The sequence below is a fragment of the Nyctereutes procyonoides genome, unplaced genomic scaffold, assembly GCF_905146905.1.
Source record: "Nyctereutes procyonoides isolate TBG_1078 unplaced genomic scaffold, NYPRO_anot_genome, whole genome shotgun sequence".
In the NCBI taxonomy this organism is placed as follows: Eukaryota; Metazoa; Chordata; class Mammalia; order Carnivora; family Canidae; genus Nyctereutes; species Nyctereutes procyonoides.
The window spans coordinates 27,362,407-27,381,155 of NW_026575142.1; the positions used below are offsets into that span (position 1 = coordinate 27,362,407).

An 18,749-nucleotide genomic window follows, 5' to 3' on the forward strand; every position below is an offset into this window, starting at 1 on the left:
TGGGCTACTGAGGGCTGCCCCGGGCAAAGTGGGGTGCATGGCCATCCTTTTAGGACAAACTCTAACCATGCTAATGTTTCCTGTGGATTAAGAGAATATGAAGAGACCAGGATTAACTAAATACTGCAAAACAAGAGAACAGAAGCTAGAACTACCCAAACCCCTGCCCCATGAGCAGTTGCCGCATTTCTGGGCCTGGCTGTGTGTGGTGAGAGAGGGAAGGCAGGTGGAAACGACTCACAATGAGAATGATCATTGTCCCTATGTCTTCAGGAAGGGAGTTCTCAAATCTGGGCTTAAGGGTCCCCATCGTTTTTATTCAAAATGAGGATACCTGAACTCCATACCTTAAGGATGTTGAAAGTAGGGTGTGGGGTGGGCTCAGAGAACTGCATTCGAACACCCTCCCACAGGTACTTTGACCTAGGTAATGTCTGAGCCTCCCTGGGAAGGGAAAGCGTGTTCCATGACATAAAGTTCTTGTGTACTTACTCTGCAAAGACAGGCACAATTTCAGAGGAAATCTCCTCAGGACTTAACACAACTTTTTACAACATGAAGATTTGTTCACTGATACCATCTGTATGACCCGAATCACCCTTTGAATAACATAATGTAAGCCATGATAATTACTTTCAACATGGATTCTCAGGGCTATGCATTTTCTATGCTAATTTTCTTGATTATCACAGCAGTAATAGTTGTTATATATTGAACAATGCTCCTGTACCAGGAATTTACATACATTACTTCGAACACTGAAACCCTCAAAAGTAAGTCAGGTGATCTCTGTTTCCCAGCTGCAGGCCCCCAGTCTCAGAGAAGCTAGGTGACTTGCCCAAGGTCTCACAGCTAGTCCCTGGCACACCTGCCCCTTGACACCAGACCAGCCGCCTGGCCCTTGAACTATTCAGTGAACTCGGCAGCACTGTGCGAGTCCTGAAAAATCATTGTCAGAAGCCACATTGTGCACGTGGGCTCATGTGACCTTTCCAGAAGGGTAATTCCTAGACAGAGAAGAGCTGAGTGGTGACTTTGAGAGCCTCTGAGGCAACTCTTTGCTACAAAAAGGCGGGGATCAAGCCAGTTATGGGTTAACATTCGAGAAACTCAGGGGTACAGCTACCCATTTTCCAGGCTGGCCTTTGGACTGATTTCTGTTTCGCTGGCTGTGCCGCTGCTCTGCTCTTTATTCATATTTTCAAGGAAACACAAGTCAAGCGACTGTTCCCTAATTGCGCTCCCTTCCTGCAGCCTGCCTGCGCCTTCTGAGCGCCACGGGCTGGTTCCATACGCGGTGCATCGTGTGGAAGGACTGGTGGCAGCTGCAAGTTGGTGTGTGACACATTGAGTAGTCATATTTCCCTTCTCGGTGGCCCTCCAAAGCCCTTTCCAACATAACTTTTCCCCATCTGTTCTCGTTTGCACTGCATAATAGGGGACAGGTTTTGGAACTTGGGATTCAAAAAAACAACATTAAGAGAAATAAAAATGAGATGGAATTTCAGCAGAAAGAAACTCACTGGCTTTCCCCCCACCTCCTCAGTTACTGGGATCATTACCAGAGTATTAAATCGAGCAAGTTTGTACTCTAGCCTAGTTGGTCCCCTCATGTGGCAGTGGGGAAACGTGAGAGCATTTAAAAATCTCTCTAAACCGGCTGCATAGCAATAGGATAGACAACGTGGCCAAGTCATTAGCAGATACAGTATTGCCCAGGACCTGACTTCAAGGTTTTCCACCTTTTGCTTGGAATCTCTAAGAAGGTACATTAATTGCCTCATGCCTCGGCTTCCTTCTCTATAAAGTGGACTCTGTGTTGTGAATTTTAGAATACTTGGAGACAGGGTTTCCGAAGTGCCACGAACCCACCTCTGTGCATGCAGTGAATGCTTTTGGAAAGGATACAAACATCTTTGTATCACGTTTACATTTTAAATGTAATAGATTTCTTCTAATAGACTTTAGGGGAAAAAATTCTGCAAATGGCACAATATACCCACGATTTCCCAGAGGTTCCCCCCCCCACCATAGGATGAGCCTAAACTAGGCTCTTAAGTTTAAAAGTGAAAAAACTTAAGGAAGAATGTTCAGTAATAATACTAAAAGTGAATATGGCAAAACGGAAGCAGAAGTACAAGAATGGTGGCTTAGAAAGCAACGATAGCAGAGCAGTGGCTCTTTTATTCTTTCTTTCTGGGTTTTTTTTGGAAAAGCCGTATTGTATGAGCCTCAGGTTACCCATGTTGGATGAATCATACTCCTTGGGTCACAGCGCTCTGTCATCATCTGTCTAGTGGGGGCTTGTCATCATTTTGAGATCACAGCCCTCTTTGAGAATCTGGTGAAAGTTATGGATTTCCCCAGAAAAATATATATTCTCATATACAAATCAATTCCTGTTTATAATTTGTGGGTTTTTGGGGCCACTTGGAGTTTATCCATGGACTTGGAGATTTCAAGTTCATAAATTCAAGGTTGGGTCCATTTGCTTGGCAACCTCCTTCTTTGCTTTCTGAACTTCTTTGGTCAGCATTTGAGCCTCTAAGCCTTACCTATATTTCTGAGAGGAACACCAGCTTCCATCACTGCCTGCCCAGGGCAAAACCACCCAGGCTGCTGCTTGAACTCACGTAGGTAGTACAGAAAATATCCACTCTCTTTCCTCTCCCCGCCACCCCTGCGCCCAACCTTTAAAATCAGAAACACTACAAAAACAGCTATCTTGAGAGTTCTTCCTCTCTCCTTGGGATCTGGCCCTTCCCAATCCAACAATGGGGTGGTACTTGGGAGAGCTGACATTTATGGTGTGGCCATCACTGCCTGGCCCAGAGAAAAGCACCTGCCCCAAGGCAGGCAAACAAGTGTATGATGGAACTTGGAAAGAGATGTGCATGGTGGGAAGCTCAGGAGAAGGCCTTTCTTTGTTAGTTGTGCAGAGAAGAATGCCAAATACAGAGAGGTGGTCTACAAATGATTCCTTCAACAGACTCCTTTGGAACTGTTGTGTTCTGTGTTAGTAATCATTTCTATAATTCCCTTTTGCCCAAATACTCAGCGATTTGGGAGAAAGGTGGCAGTGATGTTAATAGTAGCAGTGGAAACACCTGGCACTTATGGAACATGTCCCGGGGAACTGTACCACCTCTACCCCTCGCTGTGTGTGTGTCCCTGTTTACTCTCTTCAGCTCCCTCCTGAGACAGGTAGTATTATTCTCTCTACTTTCCGCTAAGGAACCCAAGTTTATAGTTAGAAAGTGCTAGAACCCGTACGTGGAACTAGGACTGCCTCACTCCAGACCTAGCAATTTTTTCATCAAAACTTTCCACTTTTTCCTGTTGAAAGTAGTGAAATATCTTCCCCTGCCTTTCTGTTGTTTCCATTCTCACTCACCCCCATTGTCTCTGAGAATCTTTGTCCAATTACATTAGCCAATTTAGATGTATATTTCTCCTTTTTAACTCAAATGATAGCTTATAATTCAATTTCCCCAACTTTGCTTTTTCCCCCCCACTTACCACCCTATTGAGGAGCTCAATCATATCAATATATGAAGAACTTTGTTATTTTGTTAAAGAAAAGCTGCTTAGTGTCTCATTGTACGAATATACCATAATTGAGGGACTCAGTATCCTACAGATGACATTTAGGTTGTTTTTAACCCTTTACTTTTGCTGCAATGAAAATTTTGTACATACATCATTTCACAGTTGGGTGAGGAAGTATTCCTAGATTGGAATTGCAAGGTCATAGGGTGTCCGCATTTGTAATTTTGCAATAAAAGGTCAAATGCCCTCCTTGTACCAACTTCCAATGTGACCCTAATATATGAGAGTAAGGTGCAGCATTCTCCCTATTTTGAGGGTTTTTTCTATTTCCACACCTGTAAGTTTCATCTTCTCTAAAATGTCTCAAATTGTTTAATTAATAAAATGAAAAATGTAAAATTTACACTCAGTTTCTGCAACCTGGTCACATACATACACATAGGGAATTTTTTCTGTTGCCTACTTTCACCTACGTTGCTTAGAGCTCCCCCTAACTTCCAGGGAAAGCTCAGAGGATGCACGGTTAAAAGCTGGGATCCTCTTCAGTCCGTTAGCACCGCATCACCACTCAACCAGCAGATGGTCGATCTCTAGGCCATTCGCCCCTACAGCTTTCTGTAAGATTTCCAACAACAGCGTCCTCTTCCCTCTCCCCCAGCCCTCCCTCCCCTCAGTGGGCTGTCAGGAGGGCCCCCTACAGGGCGCCCTGCCTCCACCTTCCCAAGAGTTGGCACCATCCCATTCTATTTATTCTTCGCATTCTTCAGGAGGTTAATGACTTTGTGGAAATCTAAAACAGCCCCTCCTCAGGAAGTGGTAAGTCTCTTGGAATAACAGGAACAAGGTCTTGAAAGAGCCCTTGAATTCATCAGCATTTGCCATTGATTAAAAACCCCAAAGAAATAATGATACCCACAAAGATTCAAGAGGCTATAATGAGCAGTGACCAAAACTTGGTAATATGGATACTGTTAAGTATTAGCAACTCAAAATATCTAAAGGGGGAACAGAAGTGCCCTCTTCATCGCTCTTTTTTTGCGACTTCGGACCCCTTCTCCTTGTAAGTCATTTTTGGATAACCCATTATTTAGCAAAGAAGATGAACCAGAAGCATGATAGCCTCTTTGTAGTAAGAAGGCTTTGTCTTCACGGGAACCCAAGTTCAGTTCAGAAACTTTCAGACATGGTTTTAAAGGCTTTTATGAGTCAACTGTTAGTGAATCACACAAAAGGGGCCTTTATTAATAAGCATATTCTGTTCATTATAGAGAAATGAAAGCCTCAGAATAATTCACCAAATGTTTAAAGAGAAAACAAAAAACAATGTGGTAAACATATCAGGACTTGATGAGCTGTCTAGGTAATTGGTTGTTTCTGTGCACCTGGTTCCAAAGACAATATTTAATGTGTAATCTGTTTCATTTTGCTTGGGGAAGTAAGTGTAACTCTACCCCCTGGATCACATCTGCATTAAAATTAGGGGAGGCAGAGTCTTGTTTCAGTGAGTGGAAATTTATGCACATGAGTTGTCTTTTACATGGAGACAGCAATTATACCCCTAGAAATGCAGTCTGTGGGAGAAAATGACATATTCAAGGCTGGGGAACAAAAGCCTAATGCTAAGGGGACATTAACAAGGTTGGGAACCCCCTCCCAACAATTAACATGATCATTTACAAAATCTGCAATCTATAAAATTATTTTAAAAACATGTTTTTTCAAAACAATGTGGTTTTTTCTCCTTTCTAAAAAAAAAAAAAAAGGAAAGAAAAAGAAAAGACTCAGCAGCAACCATGCAGAATCCATTCCACTGTAACAAGTAATATTTTAAAATCTCTGTTCAGATACATTTAAGGGCTGAGATAAACAGATTTCAGAAAGTAGTAGGTGCCCCCCTAGTTTTAGCAGGCTAAAAGGGACAGAGGAGAAAATGTAGCCACGAGTTTTTCATTTTTATGTGAGGAAGTTGTGGTGTTGGAAGGCAACAATTCCTAATCAGAATTCTAGAACACAGAAGGAATGCATGGGGCATATGCAACTAAAAGTCTCTAATACCTAAAACTGGTTTTAAAGAAATGATCTGTTGGTTGACTTGTTGAAAAGACAAAGCCAGAGCCGCTGAAATGGATTGAAGGTTTTGTTTCTTCTCTCCATCTTCTCTGGAGGCTCTAAGAAATGGATGAAGAAAGATGTGTTCTCTGCCCTGGATTCCCCAGCGTCCTCTCCACCTTCATGCTTCCTGGGAGCATACAAAGTACCAACGACTACACTTTATTCCATGTACTTATTTTATCCCTGATAGAAAAATATAAGCCCTGCTTAATAACTAAAAGAGGTTATGGTAAGTCGGTTTGTCTTGGAGGTTTTCTAAGTTTTCAATGCCTGATTCTAATATCTGGTATATGTGTCTGTACAATCTTGTTGGAGTAGTTTTGCTTCCCATTCTCAGGGAAAGCAGTAGTACTCTTTATCAGTCTGCTAGGAGATGTTTTGTTTTTGGAAACTTGAGTTTCTGAATTCATTTTGGCAGATTTTCAGAAAATACCATTTCTGAAGTAACTTCGACAGGCCAGGTATTAGGGAAAAGCAAGCTGCAAATTCTAAATCCTGACTAACTTTTAGAAAATAACTAGGAGTTTTAAATATAAACAGACATGGAAGAGATTGAGTTTAAAATGTTCCCAATGTAGGGACACCTGGGTGGCTCAGCAGTTGAGCGGCTCCCTTTGGCCCAGGGCGGGATCCTGGGGTCTGGGATCGAGTCCTGCATCGGGCTCCTAGCGGGAACCCTGCTTCTCCCTCTGCCTGTGTCTCTGCTTCTCCCTCTCTCTGTGTCCCTCATTAATAAACAAAAAAATATATATATTTTTAAAAATGTTCCTAATGTAAATAGAATTTAAATTTTAAACTCTTCCTAACGTTTTCTGAATCACCAGAACCCTATTATCAGAGATGTTGTAAAACTATGGCACAGCAACAGGACATGGGAAAAGGTGTGATAGAATGGGATTAGGAGATTCTACTCTGTATTGGTTAACTACCTCTTCTGGGGGAATTCCCTCAAGTCATCCAAGCCTGTATTCTTCAACAGTTAGAAAGAAAAATGGAGGTGAAGCCCACTGAGCTGGTTACACAAAATCAATGGCATCATCACCAGCACCGCCAACAACACTGAGTGGAGTTGGGGGAGGGGGAAGGACTAATCTCAGAATTCAAGATTTCACAAAAGGCCAAAGGACCAAATGATCTACATAGTCATTGTCTGGGTTCTGATGTGATAAAAGACTTCTCTGAGAAAATCTATGCAATTAGAATCTGAACTGGGAATTGAATGTACTGAGTAATCATTGATTTTGTTAGGTTTGATAATGCCATTATGGCTGGGTAAGAAAATGTCCTTATGTTTTAGAGCTGCTTGGTGAAATACGGAGGAATGGAAGGACACAAGGGCTCAAGTTTACTTTTAAACAATTTCCAAAAGTCAGGCTGGGGGGCAGGGGGTGGGGTGGGATGGGGTGGGATGGCAACATGTCCAGACTTATCTTGGTCATTGCTCAACCAGCTCATAGGTATGTGGGGGTCCCTTATTCTGTTTCTTTCTCTTTTTGCTTATGTTTGAGACTTTTCATTAAAAAGAAACATGAATATGGGGCACCTGGGTGGCTCAGTCGGTTAAACATCTGACTCTTGGATTCTGCTCTGGTCATATCAGGGTCATGAGATGGAGCCTCAAGTCGACTCACACTCTGTGGTGCAGAGTCGGCTTGGGCTTCTTTCCCTCTTCTTCTCCCTCCCCCTCTGCCCCTCCGCCAGCTGGTGCATGTGGGCAAGCATTCTCTCTCTCTCTCTCTCTCCTTAAAATAAATAAATAGGGATCTCTGGGTGGCGCAGTGGTTTGGCGCCTGCCTTTGGCTCAGGGCGCGATCCTGGAGACCCGGGATCGAATCCCATATCAGGCTCCTGGTGCATGGAGCCTGCTTCTCCCTCTGCCTATGTCTCTGCCTCTCTCTCTCTCTCTCTCTCTCTGTGACTATCATAAATAAATAAATAAATAAATAAATAAATAAATAAATAAATAAATAATAAATAAATAAATAAATATCTTCACAGAAAAAAAAAGAAACACTAATATCATGAAATCCAAAAAAAAAAAAAAAAAAAAGAAAAAGGAAAAAGAAAACATGGAGGCTGTATTAAATTATTTCTAGATTTTCTTCCAAAAAGAAAACTCCATCATTCTGTTTCAAAGGCTAAGTAGTGATGGCTGTAAAAAATCTAAAGCCATTTTTGTTTTGATTTTTAAAATCAAATAATATTGAATTAAGGCTGTATTCTGGTTATTAAATTTTACAGATGCTTAATACATAACTGAAAAATCAAGTAGAAGCAGACAATTCACAGTAGAAGAAGTTCTGATGAACAGAACAGATTTGTCAACAAATCTACACTTGATTTGTCAAGAGGGAACCCCAACCTTTAGCCGCAATAGAGTAAGCTTGTCTAAATCAAAAGCTCATCTCTGTTTCATATGAGGTTTCTGTATGTTCACCAGGAACAATAAATTGCCTTTTTCCGGACAGCCCTGGTGGCTCAGCGGTTTAGCGCCGCTTTCAGCCCAGGGCATGACCGTGGAGACCCGAGATCGAGTCCCACGTTGGTCTTCCTGCACGGAGCCTGCTTCTCCCTCTGCCTCTATCTCTCTCTGTGTCTCTCGTGAGTAAATAAATAAAATCATTTTTAAAAAGTTGCCTTTTTCCTCTTTTTAAATGTATTTTATTTTTTAAAACGATTTTATTATCTATCTGAGAGAAAAAGAGAGTAAGCACAAGCAGGGAGGAGGGGCACGGGGAGAGGCAGAAGCAGACTTCCCACTGAGCAAGGAGCCCCAGAGCTGGGCTCCATCCCATGACCCTTGGGAACACGACCTCAAAGGACTGAGCCACCCAGGTTCCCCGCCTCTTTTTTTTCTCCCACTTAAATCAAAATCTTAACTGGCTATTTGGTATCTAATAAGCACTGTCATCAACACTTTTTTCCTTGCTGTTTGTGTATTTCTTTTATTTTCCAAGGTCCTTTCCATTATGAAGAGATTCAAACTTTTTCAAAATTCACATTTTGAAATTCCAGTTTCTTAGATATGATCAGTAGAACACCCTTAGCTGTTTAGAGAGGGATACATTTACTCCCTTTCTTCCAGATGGGATGTGTGTTAGAAACTCGGGGCTCTGACAACATTTGGTGCTCTGTGGTGGAACACTAGGAGAACTGAGTCAGAGTTAAACTTCAGACTGTTCATGGGCATAAACACTCCTGCTCGTCAGAGAAAAAAGTGAAGAGAGACTTGGGTGCATCTTCCACACCCTGGAACTGTTTTTCCAGCATTGATGTCCTCTTGTATAGGGATGGATGAATTTGGTTGAACACAACCTGTCTGGCTATGTGGGAAAATCAAAGCTTATTAAGGCAGTTTTAATTTTATTGCTGGTAAGTATATTTTTAGGAGCTTTATTTTGTTTTTATTTTTATTTTTTAAAGATTTTAGGGCAGCCTGGATGGCTCAGCGGTTTAGCGCTACCTTCAGTCTAGGGCATGATCCTGGAGACCTGGGATCGAGTCCCACGTTGGGCTCCCTGCGTGGAGCCTGATTCTCCCTCTGCCTGTCTCTCTCTCTCTCCCTCTCTCTCTCTCTGTCTCTATGAATAAATAAATAAAATCTTAAAAAAAAAAGATTTAAAGATTTTACTTATCCATGGGGTGGGGCGGGGGGGGGCAGCGCCTGCATGCAAGTGTGAGAGCACAACATTAGCAGGGGAAGGGGCGAGGGTGAGGGAGAAGCAGACTCTCCGCTGAGCAGGGAGCCTGATGCAGGGGTCAGGACCCAGACGAAATCAGATGCCCAACTGACTGAGCCAGTCAGATGCCCCTATTTTGGGGAACTTTAGACTGAAATTGGCAATCAACCATTTTATCGAAATATGAGGAACTTCACAGACTGGTCCCTACTGCATCCCCAGCACTTTCTTCAGTGCACGAAAAACGAAGAGTCCCCCTAAAGAAAGGCAGCCAGCTCCACTACAGAGATGTGGGAAACAATGACTGGAAACCAAGTTAATCTTTAAAAGTTGTTTATAGATTGGAATTTCTACCTTCTTAGTGCTCAGCAGGAAAGAAAAAAAGAAAGCTCTTTATATTCTTATCAATAAATATAACACTAACATTCCAATGGAACAATGGGTAAAGGGCATTAACTGAAGAGAAGATTAGAAAAATACAAACAGTTGATATATTTATGAGCAAGGTACTAATTTAGCAGCAATCACACAAGTGCAAATTAAAACAAAATTTTTAAAATTTCCATGTTGGCAAGGATGATAGGGAGGATCCTAACTGAAATGGTAAAGAGTGTGGGGAGCTGGACAAGCTACTGGAAACAGTTCAAAGCACCTAGCAGTTGGAAATATGACCTAGATTCTTACTCTTAGGAATCTATCCTAGGAAACAATGAGATGCTGTCAAAATTTGTGGTATATTCAGGGGTTTAAATCAGTCAAAAAATCATACTCTCAGAGAATATCTAATGACTTAGGAAAATGCTTGTAATATAGCAAGAAGAGTAAAAGAAAATGATGTGTACTTATATAAAATATATGAATATGCATAGAAAAGACCAAGAGAAAATTATCCAAAATATTTTATCTATTTATACTAGAAATAATAAATTAAGTGATTTTACCTTCTTTGAAATACTTTTCTATATTTCCTCTGTAGGCTTTTATTGTGAGTATTGCATTATTTTAATATTTTCTAATAGATTTGTTTATTATAAAAGTAACAGTCGCTGTAAAATGTTTTGGAAATACAACACAAGAATAAAAAGTATAAATATGGGGATGTGTACAGGGTTTCTTTTGGGGGTGAGGAAAATGTTTTAAAATTGATTGTAGTGATGTTTGCATAGCTCTGTGAATACACTAAAAATTGTTGAATTATACACTTTAAATGGGTGAATTGTATGGTATGTGAATAATTTCTCAATAAAGCTGCTATAAAAACCAAAAAGAGGGACCCCTGAGTGGGTCAGTGGTTGAGTGTCTGCCTTCTGCTCAGGGTGTGATCCTGGGCCAGGGATCGAGTCCTGCATCGGACTCTGTGCGAAGAGCCTGCTTCTCCCTCTGCCTGTGTCTCTGCCTCTCTCTCTGAGTCTCTCATGAATAAATAAATAAGTAAATAAAATCTTTAAAACAAACAAACAAAAAGATTACCTGCATTGCTACCATCCCAAGATTTCCACTGCCAGTATCTTGGTGCATAGCCTTATAAACTCATTTCTGTGCATCATACATACTTTCTTAAAGAATAAAACTCATATCACGCCATGTATGCCATTTGAAAAATATTGATTTTTTTTTTTTTTTAGAGAGAGAGAGATGGGAGCAGACGGGAGGGGCACAGGAAGAGAGTGTGGGAGAGACACAATCTTATGCAGGCTCTACATCCAGCACAGAGTCTGACATGGGGCTGGATCTAGACTTGAGCCAAGATCAAGAGTCGGACACTTAACTGACTGAGCCACCCAGGTGTCCCCATTTGAAAAATATTTTTAATTACAAATGTGTAACTTTGTAATCAGAAAGTATAATCAGGGGCACCTGGGTGGCTCAGTTGGTTAAAGCAGAAGGGAATATGGGTATAATTTCATATGTCTACTGCATTTCTGTAAGGGTACAGAAAAGTTGGCATCAAGGACAGAGAAGTTGGTGAATGGGAAGTGGGTAGTTCTGGAATTTACTTTTTTTTTTTTTTAAGATTTTATTTATTCATGAGAGACAAACAGAGAGAGGCAGAGACACAGGCAGAGGGAGAAGCAGGCTCCATTCAGGGAGCCCAATGCGAGACTCGATCCCAGGAATCCCGGGATCACGACCTGAGCTAGAGGCCAACTCTCAATCACTGAGCCATCCAGGCGTCCCTGGAATGTATTTTTCATTATACAATATATCCTTTTGCACTTCCATATTTTGCATCTCTCTTTTTTAAACAAAATAATCATTGGGGGAAAGTCTTGTTGATGAAGGAATCTAGATATCTCGGTGTAATGATAGGTGGTGTTAGGCAAACTTGTCACTCACTCCCTTGCTAAACCCTTTTAATTTCCTCCCTTGCACAGTCCTTCTGAGACCTGCATGGTCGGGCCAGGCTGTCTCAGTCCTGTGACATTTCTCCACATGGTCCTTTGATTCCCCTCACCCTGATCATCATTTCCTAGAAGTCTTAAGCTCTCCACCTCCAGAAATGTCAAATGCAGCACCAGCAACTTCAGATAAGCTTCTTTAGGAATTCCAACTCAAGTCGTGGAGTTTCAAAACTAAGAGACCTCCAAAATGCAACCTACCCCTTACCTTACTACACGTAAGGAGAAGCTAGGCTCTACAATCTGAGGGTACCTGCCTAAGGTCACACAGCTAGTTCTCTGCTATATGTAATTAACCTTAGCAGCTGATCTCTGGAGTTTCATTAAACAAAAGTAGGTTAATAAAAAGGAAGCCTTTAGATTTTAGATATTTGTAGAGTGGAGCTACACTAGGACTTGGAAAATTAATTTGATTTCTTATCCATGAAAATGTCTTCATGATGCCAATGCTCAGAGGGACCAATCAGGCAAAAGAATGTTCCCTAAAAATGAAAAGCCTCTGTGATGTTGGATTCTACCAAGAACTACACAATTATATTTGAAATATATTTGTTTAATTTGAGGAAGAAATTAATTTGATAGTCCTCAGGGCATTCATCCACAGGACCAGCTTTTCAAACCCACATCTCCACAATGCAGCGAAATTAACCATAGTTAAGTAAATTAGAAACTCAAGCAGCTTCAGAATGTGAACAGGACCACGGACAGTCCTGATGAGCATCTAGCCCTCAAGGTTTCAAGGAAATGGGTCACAGACTGAGATGCAGGCAGAAAGATAAGGCTGTGAGCCCTCTGGGAAATGATTTTCTGAAAGAAATGGACCTACCTGCAAGAGCACAAAAATGATACATTTGAATCCCATTCTCTACACCCTACCTCCCACTTCACAAATATAAATTCATATGCAATCTTCACCGGTTAGGTTTTGTTCTAGAATTGTCAGACCTTTTTCAAATATGTGCATTTCTACTTTTATATTAATTCATTAATTAATTTTTAAGTAAGTTCTAGGCCCAAGTGGGGCTTGAACTGAGATCAAGAATCACATGCTCTACTGGTTGAGCCAGGCAGGTGCCCTGTAGCTCTACTTTTATAATGTTTTTTAAAGTTTCTGCTTATAAGAGTAATATGGTATAGAGAAGTTGGAACACATAGACTGGTGTAAAGAAGGAAATATAAGTCAACCATACCCATGATCCAGAGATAATAATGACTGTACCTCTGGGAATATTTTCTTCTAGTTTTTTATCTTAGTGTACATGTGAACATGAGGGATTCATGTGTTTATAAGGGTTACTGAATTAGAATATTAGCTTTATATTCTTTTTTTCAGCTTATGCTTTATTGCTGGCATTTCCAAAATTACTAGATGATTATCATTTTATATACATCTTTGATTTTTTTTTTACATCTTTGAGTGATTGATTATTTTCATAGCATAAATTCCTGAAGTGGGATTAAAGTGTCAAAAGGTATACATATTTTTAAGGGGTTTGATACATTGGCATCTAATTATCATGAAATTGTTTTCCCATTTACACTCTCGACAGCAACGGAGTGTCCTTTATAGTCAGTCTTAACCAAGAATTTGTTCATTTGCTGACACATTACCTGAAATATTTTTTTTAAAAGATTTTATATACTTATTCATGAGAGACAGAGAGAGAGAGGCAGAGACACAGGCCAAGAGAGAAGCAGGCTTCCTGCGGGGAGCCTGATGTGGGACTCGGATCGTGGATCCTGGGATAACGCCAAAGGCAGAAGCTCAACCGCTAAGCCACCCAGGTGTCCCTGAAATACTTTATCTGTTTTGTTTGCAAGCCCTTTTTTTGAATTTTAAACTTTTTTCATAATGTTCATATATAATTTTATTTTTGCCTATTAACATCTAACCAACTTTCTGTTAAACAGTACATTTTGTTGATTCATTCAAGTTTTTTATATATTAAAGATTTTAACCCTTTGCATATAGGTTGTAGGTAGCTGGATTCACTACTTTGCTTCCCTCCCCCCCTTTTTTTTTGTTTCCAAAAAAAAAAAAAATTAGGGAACAACTTTTACATAGTCAAGTCAGCCAATTGTATTTATTTTTTCCATAGCTTTTACTTAACAGAGTCCTTCTCCCATCCAAAGATAGGTATCTACCTATATTTGCTTTGAATTAATTTATAATTAAAAAAATATTTAATGCTGTTCCTTCTGAAAATATTTTCAGGAATGGTGTGAGAGGGAGCACTAACAGGATTTTTTCCCAAGTGCCTCAACACTGTTTAATGAATAATCTTTCCTTTCTGCAATGGTTTTGTAAAGCCTCTTTTATCATATGGTTGGCTGGGAGTCGCACACTGGTTTGCATGTAACCTGCTGTGCTAGGAGTGTCTGGATTAACTTTCCCAGTGGGAAGTAACTGTAGGCAGTTTGAGGACTCCCGGGGCAGCTCCCACAGTTCTCTGAATATGGTAGATGGCCAATAAGGTCTTGTATGAAATGAACAATTAATGAGTCATTCATACACCTGGGAAAGTTTAACTGGAAGATAAACAAATGTCTGTCCTGACTGGTTAAATGTTTACTTTTTGGGGCAAGTGTGCCAGGCCTGATAGGATTTTTAGTGACCCTTACAGGTTATGATTTTCTCTTCCACCTCCTACTATTCTGATCCAGTCACTTCCATCTTTGGAATATAATAATGGCTTCTTATGGCCTCAGGATTAGGAATAAATTCCAGATTATTATCATTCAATAAATTCATCATTCTCCAAGAATAGTTAATGATGCAGCTGGATCAGTATTTCTTACTCTTGAGTAATATGTAGACACCTTTAAAGGGAAGACAATTCCCACACACCTTCAGTGATGACTTCAATTATTTTTATTAAGATACCATTTAGATAAACTGCATATTCCTACAGGCACATAGCAAAACAGGGTAGTGGTATCATGGCTAGGTGATATTCATATGATCCAGAATATGCATCATATTAGTTTAACATACTAATTTCTTTTAAAAATATTGTAATTGAAGCAAAAACACAAATTTCATGGATTTCATAGAGAACCTGGAGATCCCTGGAGTATGTGTCCTATTTTCAGTCTAACAGAACAGAAAATTGCTTTCCCATAAACCACATCCAACCCTCAAACTTTGCCCTTTTTCTAAGCAGTTTGGATGCCTACCTCATCTTCAAGGCTCAACGTAAGTGTGAATAATCACTAAACTAGATGTAAACTAATCTCCATATGCTCATAACCATTACACAACTGTAAAGCCCAAATGAAATATGAATAAGACTATAAAAGCAATGTTTCAAATAACTTTATTTAATGAGACAGATGACATTGTCTCGCTGAACAAAAATGTCTGCTCACTTTACAAACACAGTCTTGTTGCCTGCTAGGAGGAGGGTTTTTTTGGTTGCTTCTACATGCCTGTACTGAAGGAACGGACTTGTCAGAATTAGTTCATTCCTTCAACCATTTATCTTTATTTTTCTTCAAGAAACCTTAAACAGGGGATCCCTGGGTGGCGCAGCGGTTTGGCGCCTGCCTTTGGCCCAGGGCGTGATCCTGGAGACCCGGGATCGAATCCCACGTCGGGCTCCGGGCTCCCGGTGCATGGAGCCTGCTTCTCCCTCTGCCTGTGTCTCTGCCTCTCTCTCTCTCTGTGTGACTATCATAAATAAATAAAAATTAATAAAAAAAATTTTAAAAAGAAACCTTAAACAATTGAACTGCAGCACATCAACCGTCAGGATTCTCATCAACACCAGCTCTAAAACATCCTAATATTCTTCTAGAACTTGCTTCTGGAAGTTGATACGTATAACTAAGCTGATTTTTGCTTTATAGGTTTTAATAAGCCATGTTCTCTATACTGCTAGGAAAGGGAAACTCTTTCTAAAACCAGAAAGAAATGGCTTCAAGATGAAAGAAAATCACTCAAAGTAGCTCCTTAAATATTTTAAATGCAATAATTTCTAAAAATCACAATTTATATTCTGTATTACTTACAATTTGAGTGCAGAGAGGCGGTGGTAGGCCTAAGAGCTTAATTACAAGTGGGAAGCTTTCTGCAAAATTTTATGGAATGAATTCTCCAAATTTTATAGGAAAATATTATACAGGACCCTTAGGTTGCTCAAGACTCTGTTTCCTAATAGTTGTTGAAAGCTGTTGACTTTTAGAAATGAACATGTTGATCTGGGTGTAAAGGAGGAGGATACGCAGAAAACAGAAGAGATGCCAATTCACAATGCAGCAGGCAATTAATTAACAAGAGTCGTGCTCCTGGAAACATATGATGGAAGAGATCTAAGAATCTTGGAATAACAGAAGATGTATTTCTTTCAAGTTACTTTATGTGTATGATTTCTCCACCAGAGTTAAATCAGTGGACTAGATGGTGGGGTAAGGCACTGGTTCTCAGCAGGGGGAGATTTTGCCCCCACAGGACATTTAGCAACCTCTGGAGGCATTTTTTTTTTTTAAACCTCACAACTGTGGAGAGAAGGCATCCTATCTGCATCTAATGGACAGAGGTCAAGGATGCTGCAACACTCCTTACATTGCACAGGGCACATCTCACAGCAATTATCCAGCCAAAGATGCCAACAGTACCACGGTTGAACGACCCTGGATCAAGGTGTCCAAGCCAAAGGACTGTATCTGGGCTGTATCCTTGTGTGGACAGGGCTTGCGTGACAGGCTGTATCCATGTGTATCCTCCTGCTTTACACATACATGCATGCATGTGCAATCATCAATTTATATTACAAGGCCACAAGAACTACCTAGAATCCTCCCAGATAGTCTCCTGGAATGCAAGGTAGTCCCAGGGAGGTTGGGTTAGAGGGTTTTGTGCTGACAAAGTCACACAAGGCCACTACTGAAGGTACAGATACAACAGTTAAAAGCATAACAGGATTCATTGGTTCATTTATCCACTTACTCAGCAAACGTCTATTGGGCACCCACGTGTTCCAGTCTGCTGGGCATGATGATACACAGTGAACACAGCCAACCTGGTCCCTGCCCTCAGGGAGCTTACGGCCTAGGGAGGACTGGGAAGGTTACCAAGAAGAGGCTGCTAAAATGAGGACTCTGTAAATGTACGGGACTGAGGAACATTCACACAGCACCTTGACGGGCTTTCACGTAAGGGTCATCTCGTTCGAACCCCACGACGAACTTGGAGACAGGCTTTATTCCCTCCTCAGAGGTTAGAGACGTGCCCAAGGTCATACAGTTTCTAAGTGGTGGAGCTTCAGCCAAGTGACACTGAGATCCCCGTTCTACTGTTTTACAGAGCAGGGGTACACGTGGGCATTCTTGCTTGACTGACCTGGAGTTTCCTCTCCCGATTCTCAGCAAGCAAGCGTGCAGGTACGGAGTCCCCTTGCGAAAAAACGCCCCCCCCCCCCCCCGACTTCTCCGTCCTATTGCTTATGTAACACCTGGGGGTTATTCCCTAGCTGTCTCATGTATATGTGCCTTACGTTCCTAATTGGATCGTAAACTTCTGACCTGCAGGGACCAGATCTTCCATTTCCTTTGCAACCTTTTGCAGCACTGCAGTCACCCAATAAATGCCTGCTGCATGAATGAACCTGTAGAGATAAAAATACTTTATGGTATCCCCATTTATTGGTTTCAGGCTCTTACTCTGCTTTGTGATAGGACTGTACATCATAAGCTTCTAGAGGGCAGAGGAAATGGCTTGGTGCTTTCCTTGCACTCAGCAGGCACCATGCAAAATTTGATCCCCGCATGCCTTTTTGATGCTCTGGATAATATTAGCACACTGGAGTGTTTTCGCGTATCTAAGGACCGAGGTTGTCAGCCTCTGTGCGGCGGGGAATGTTCCTTCCTTTCCGCAGTAAGCTGCCCTGGCGCCTAGGACGGGGCCAGATCGCCGCAGAAGCCCCCTCCCCCGCCCGCCCGCCGCTCATTTTTATTGCTAAGGAGGCCGACTGCGAAGATGGCAAGCTCCTGCAGAACCCCGGACCTCGCGGGGAAGTGAGCGACGTGGAGGGGGATTCGGAGGCGCACGCCGAGCCCCGCCGCCTGCACCCCCCGCGCCCCGGGAGCCGTCCCGCCGCCCCGCCCGCGCCTACCTGCGCGCCCGCCCGCCCGCCTCTCCGCCCGGCCCCGCTCGGGCCTGGCCGCCGCCGCCCCGCCCCCCAGGACCCTGCGCCGGGCGCTCGCGGCGTCCTCGGCCCGGCGGGGGCGGCGGGGCGGCGGGGGCGGGCTCGGCGGGGCGGCGGGGCGGGCTCGGCGGGCTCGCCCCCGGCCGGGCGCCTGCAGGGGGCGCGGGCCCGGCCCCGCCCCGCCGCCTCCCTCTCCCTCCCGGCTCCTGGATCCGCGCCGGGAGGAAATGATGTGTTGCTGCCTGGTTAATCACAGCTCCAGACACCCATTGGCCGAGCGCTCCGCAGCCACTTCCTCCTCCTCCTCCTCCCGCCGCTCCCGCTCCTCCCGCTCCGGCTCCTGCTCTTCGCAGCCGCCGCCGCCGCCGCCGCCGCCGCCGCCGCAGCCTCCCCTCCGCGCCCGGGAACTTTCCTACTCCGGGGCCGCCTCCCCGCCGCCCGCCTCCCCGCCGCCCGCCGCCCGCCGCCCGCCAGCTCCCCGGCCGCGCCCCGCCCGCGCCCCCGCGCCTCGGGAAGTTTATCCCGCCGCCCCCTCCCCTTCCTCCTCCTCCTCCTCCTCCTCCTCCTCCTCCCCCCCTCCCCGGCTCTTCCCCGGTGGCCGCCGCCGCCGCCGCCAGGCTGCCCCCAGCCAGCGCCCCCCCCCCCGCCGCCGCCGCCGCCGAGTTCCGGGCTCGCCCGCCGCCCGCACGCCCCGCCCGCCCGCGCCGACCCGCAGCGCCCGGCTGGCTCGCTCTCCGCCTCCCGGCTCAGCCCGGCCGCGGCGGGACCAGAGGTGAGGGCGGGCGGCGGGGCCGGGCGGGGGCGGGGGCGGGGGCGGGGGGGCGGGGGCCTCCCGGTCGCCTCCCGGTCGCCTCCGGTGCCTC

At 43.5% G+C, this 18,749-nt stretch overlaps 1 protein-coding gene across 3 annotated transcripts in view; it reads left to right on the forward strand.

Annotated features, from left to right (window-relative positions):
- Nucleotides 1-18,462: 18,462 nt before the first annotated feature.
- The window catches only part of ACVR1 (activin A receptor type 1), a 128,618-nt gene continuing 128,331 nt past the window's right edge, over nt 18,463-18,749 (forward strand). For 2 of the 3 annotated variants that reach the window (XM_055307640.1, XM_055307641.1), the window contains exon 1: nt 18,463-18,658. The gene's annotated coding sequence lies outside the window, so the exon portion shown is untranslated. The remainder of the gene's footprint in view (nt 18,659-18,749) is intronic. The other variant, XM_055307638.1, reaches the window with a different exon arrangement.